Genomic DNA, 6,045 nt, shown 5'->3' with positions numbered 1-6,045 from the left:
TTTATTTTTGATCGATTTTTTATTTATTGTATATAAACATGTTCTTTTTCCACCTTCTCCCCCAGGCCGGTCCCACGTAAAGCATAAACACGGCCCGGGGAAGTGTCCTTTACTCTAACGAGCCCACCCGTCTACCGGCTGTAAGTCCGGCATGACAGGCAGGCCCGCCGATAGAATCTTGATTTCCTTGCCTGCCTCTAGCTCCCAGTGTGAAATCACCAGGTCCGACAGTCGAGTCCAGCGACCTACGCCGGGAGCCGGGACTCGGTCTTGCATTGCCTGCATCAAACTGAGTAAACCCCAAAGGTCACCTCCGCCGGGACTCGGTCCTTCAAATGCCTGCCTCTAACAAGCGCGACCCATAAGCCGCACCAGCCGGGACTCGGTAAATGCGATCGGGTCCTCGGCTCCGCGGCAGCAGAGTCCCCATGCTTCATCCCCGGCGGCCACCCACATAAGCGTGGCAGACGCCGACTCCACAAGGGGCTATCCAGCACCCCATCGCTACGCCACCCTTCATGGTATTGAAATAAGCCAGAACGTCTCCATGCAGGAGAAATCAGAAAGCCAGATATTGAACAGCAACCACTCTCCACAAAGCCTGTAGACACCAGGACAGCAGCAACTCACTCGCGAGCAGCACACTAATCTGTCCGATGATCCGCTTTCCCACAAATAACGCATACCCGCGGGTTCCCACAATTGGCCCGCTGATGACCAGACTGTCCCCAATTGTAATACAACGCCGAGCGATCATTCCCGCGACAAGCTGAGGAGATGTGGCCCCGACACCAACAGCGATAACACCTATCATCAGGATCCCTTACGGAAGCCCGACAATTCAGCCAGCTGACCCTAACCCGTTGTTCAATCACCTTCCTCGCAACACAGCAGTGGCGTTCTGTATGTTGTAGTGGCGTTCTGTGGTGATCACAGTATGGCGTTCCCCATAAGCCGGACGAACCGAAGGCACTAAAAAATCAGCTGTCTCAACCACCTGGCGTATGGTCTCAGTAATCTCCACCTCAGTCGTGGTAAATTAAATATCCCGCAGGTGAACCATCGACTTGCGACCACCCCTCGTCTCGAATCCGCAAATCTCCAGCAGGCCCCTCTTTCACTGTCAGCAAATCACCCACTTCCTCCGTCGCTACATGTTTACCAAGACATAACTAAATGTATTACTTTTATAAGCTGAAGATGAGTTCTGAATCTAATATCAGAATGATGCCATAATAGCAACCAAAACCGTGAATTTTTTGGGTGGTTATCAAACTTCAAAACGATTATACCTTTCCCCACATTTTTTTCTCTGGGAGCTTTTGAAAAATACTGTGTATAATAATCCTCGTACCACTGAATAATTGAATGCAACATAAAATATTATGAATGCAAAAATCTGAATGCAGGTACATTTTTAAGTGTAACCACAATAGTAAAATAGGAAGTGGACTTTCTCAACAATTATTAACAAATTCTACTCTAAAAATAAAAAGTCGCTCAAAATAAAGCAAAATAAATTATTAAATTAAATACATGTTTTATTACTTATTTGTATTTATTAATTTAATACTTTTTTAGATTGCTCGAAAATTAATACGGTTTAAAAAAAGCAATACTGACATTTCAGCGAAGTGATCAGCATCAATTAATCTAGTTTCATAATTACGGGCACATCATAAACGAATATAATTAATTTCTCCATCCGTCTCGACTAAGGAAATTCACCACTGTACGACATGCTAAGATTATGTTGCTGCAATGGAATAATGTTGAATAATTAGAATAACTTACTTAAAAAAAATCCTATTTTAATCGATTTAAATATATCTCATTACAAATTAATGGTAATACCCTCATTAAAACCCAAAAATAAAAGCGAATAAATAAATTCCGCTAATAATTTAATGTCAACTACATAATCATTGAATTTTTTCTGTTAATAACGCGCCGACCTCCGCGTTTGAGTGGTTAGCAACTCAGCCTTTAATCAGACAGATTCCGGTCAGGTATAGAATTTTTTATACTGTGTTAAATCCATATTCCCACGCACAAGCTGCGAGCTGTGTAGTGAAAAACGTAAATCTGTATTATTATATGGTTCAATAAAAAATGTATATCATACAACGAAAGGTGAAATCTAAACTTAGAAAACCGATGATGCTCGTATTGAAAATTCATAACAATTATACACTTGACTTATAAGTCGATTTTTCCCATCATATGCAATGCACATAAAATTATTATTACTGAAATTTATGTCCGATAATAAAGAAAATATTTCTAATACATTAATCAGGTAATCTTTAACAGTTTGTTATTTCAAATTTACTATACAAAAAAACTCTTTTTTCAAGTACATATTTTTAAACACATTTGTTTGATAAGTAACAAAATATCAGTCTTGCTCTACAGATTAAGGAGTTACAGCTTTTAGGAAAAGTTTTGTTATTTCTAATGTCAAAGAACTGAGGGTAAATAAATCTACTTTCTAGAAATAGGAATTACAAAAACTTTTTTTAAGTTCAAGTTATAATTAATTTTTTTTATTCTTTATCTCCAAACAAGATGTAATCACGGTGGGAATAATTTCAATTATTACTGAGGAAGAAGTTAAATTTCTTTGATTATAAATATTAATTTTTTGTACAAATCCTTTAAAATGTTTACGGGACTAAAATTTATTAATTTTATACAAATGAATTTTTGCTAATAATTTTAATAGTTTACTTAGTTAAAAAAGCTAATGTTTTAAATATTATTGTTTTTATTTGGTTAAGAAAAAGTAAATAAATAAGAAAGGAAGATGGTAAAGAAAAAATATAAATAATTGATATTTTGATTGACAAAAGTGTTAGAATAATCGTACTAAAGAACGAAAATAAGTTTTTATTTCCGTGTACAAAGTAAAGGAAGTATCGTTATCGCAAAAAATTTCGGTTTTCAAAAAATGTCGGATATTTCAACGGAAATATCCATTTTGTCCAACCCTGAATCCATTTTTCGGCGTGACGTCTGTAGTACGTATGTATCTCGCATAACTCAAAAAATATTAGCCGTAGTATGTTGAAATTTGAGATTTAGGACTATTGTAACATCTAGTTGTGCACCCCCCCTTTTGATTGCAATCGAATGATCCAAAAGTGTCAAAAAAAAAGCCAAAATCCACAAAGATAGGATTTTGGACTTTAACTTAACTTTTCAACGCCATATTGGTGGTAATTATTTTCATTGGTTCCAGAGTTATAGCCAAATAAAATTTTAATTAATGAAATATTTGGATATTACAAGGGAAAGGCACATCGGTTCGTTTCAGACTTCATCTTTTTTTTTTAAATTTAAATATATAATTAACATCCGATTGTAAAAAAAAAAACTTTTACGATAAATAATTCAACAATAACAATAAAAAAAAATATCAGAAGTTAATAATGAAATAAAATTTTATGTACTTTTCATTTTAAGAAAATATTTATATGTAATTTAATAGGCGTACAAGGAAGTAATGTGGTATCCACATCAGATTTTTTTGACAGATGTACACTCCCTTGAAGTAAGACACTAAAACTTTACTATAAAAAATCCCAAGAATATCTCCTCTGAAAGACAACCGTTATTTGCATATTTTGGAAATTTCACTTGCTACATGCTCTCAATGAGGATAATTATCTTTAAAAATTTATTTAAGTATGATAATATCTTTGGCATACATAACCTACAGTCTACAAATTATTTTTGTAGAACAATATTCATACAAAAAATAAAAGTCAAGACATAAATTTTAAGTAGTTTCTTTATATTTTTAATACATTATGTTAATAGTACAATATTTTAATATAAGGATTATGATCCACATAAATTACAACGAAATTGTTGTAAATGTCAAAAAAAGGAAAAATTATAATTTAAATTTGATAATTTAAACGTTATTTAACCTTAGCCAATTAGGTTAAGGTTAAATAACGTTTCGCCAAAAATCCAAGATTTTTCAACCGTAAAAACATAAACACATCCCCTCATGTATGTTTAACTAAACTGGTCTACTATATGATCAGCATATGGGTTAATTAATATATAGCAAATTTTGTGCTTTGTGCACGCACACAAAGTTTCATCAAAATAATCTTGAAATTAAATTTATTTGAACGTTATAACTAATATATTCTTAAAAATAATGTGAAGAGACTTAATTTTAGATAAATTTTAGTTAAAATGCTGGAAATTCTTAATAATGTAAAAAATGTACAAAAAAGCATACAAAAACTTTCTTTACAAAAATATGTCAACAATGGTAGTCAAAGATTTAACAACTATTGTTATTATGAAAGAAAAATAAGAAATTATGTATTTTCTTACGGCCCGATTATTTAGTGCACTAACGATTATAGGAGCTTCATAGAAATAAATAATATAGATATTAAATAATTTTAATATTTAAATTACATTTATACGAGTAAATTAAATTTACTGCGTATATTTTTTCACATTTTACTTAACAAGTGCCAATTTTGAACTGCTCTGAATGTTTCCAGCCATTCGATTGAATCTTTTTTAAACTAACAAACTCGTTTTATTAAAATTTTAAGATGTTTTTTTTTTTAATTTTAAACTTAAGGAACCATACAATACATACTGATACTGCAATTTATGTGTTACAGACAAATTTAGTTTCTATTTATAATAAATTCTACCAATTGCTACTCTATTTTCTTCAAACACTCATACATCGAAGGTCATTCGAGTGATCGAGATGAATAATTTGACAATTAAAAATAAGTTGTATAACTATTCTTGAGTTACAGGAACATAAACTAATCGTTCAACACATTCCTTTTAGGAATATCCATTTTAGGGTCATCCTCTTAAGATAAAAATAGTTCACAACTGGTCACAAGGAAATAAAATTAGCATCGACTTTGTTATACTTTCGCGGCAAATGCCCGAGATATGGTTCCTGTATCCCATACCCACTCCACTTTGACTCCCATTCAAAAGCGTTAATACTCGGTATAAAGAGATCACGTGCTAAATTTTCAGGTTTTTTGCCCAGCTATTGGCGAGTTATTAACTCAAACACATATGAATAAATTTGTTTCTGCATTTCTCGACGTTCATAACTCTATGAATCCGAAAACCCAAATAAGCTGAAAGGTGTTTTGACACGATTATCATACTTTCTCCTTATTATACTATCCTACAACAAGGGAAAAGTGAAAATAATAACAATAATTAAATACGGTTCAGGAGAATATTGTTTCACAAAATCTGAAAATTATGAATTTCTATGAATAAGGTATAAATTTTCTTCATAATCCATATTTAATTTAAAGAACTCCATAAATGACGGTACTTAGTATTCGATTAGTCTCTACAACCATTTCCTGTCATGAGATTCCGCCATCAGAAATCATACGATTGATTGATTGCCTTCTATTTTTGTTTTATAATAAATATTTTATTTACTCTTATGACAACTGTATGTGTTCCCAAAATCACAATCACAAAATTAATAAAACAAAAATTTCTTAGCAGAAAATTGTACCTATACATTTTCGGATTCTACGTATCAGGATGAATAAATAGTTCCTATGAAAAATGGTGATTTTCCTATAGTTTCCTTCTGTTCGCCATTTCGTGTTTTTAAAATTAAATTTTTACCTTAAGATCGGATTGAGAAATTATATTTTCTATGCATGTTTACACCAATATATACTTTGATACAAACACATACAATGCATTATATACACATACACGTCCCTTTAAAAAAGATTGGGAACGGATAAAACAATATAAATATTAACGGAAAAACAATTTATTTAATTTTTTTGTAAAAAATACTAATAAATGCATTCTATATGAAACAGAAACTAATAAAGACGTAACATAGTTACTATTTAAATGTTTAATTATCTTTCATGAACAAAACCTACGTAAAAATATAAGCGATATTAAATAATCGCAACGCTGTTGTAAAGCAGTCAAAAATAATACATTATAATAACTTTTGTATCTATTAGACTGATCACCTAAGCGTTTCACTTTCTA

At 32.2% G+C, this 6,045-nt stretch overlaps 1 protein-coding gene across 3 annotated transcripts in view; it reads right to left on the bottom strand.

Moving 5' to 3' along the window:
- shn (zinc finger protein schnurri) overlaps positions 1-6,045 on the bottom strand; it is a 191,641-nt gene that overhangs the window by 134,543 nt on the left and 51,053 nt on the right. The gene's annotated exons all lie outside the window — the stretch shown is intronic.

Source organism: Lycorma delicatula, chromosome 1, assembly GCF_047948215.1.
Source record: "Lycorma delicatula isolate Av1 chromosome 1, ASM4794821v1, whole genome shotgun sequence".
NCBI lineage: Eukaryota > Metazoa > Arthropoda > Insecta > Hemiptera > Fulgoridae > Lycorma > Lycorma delicatula.
The sequence above is the reverse complement of the archived record's forward strand: the minus strand, read 5'-3'. Positions and strand labels throughout refer to the sequence as shown.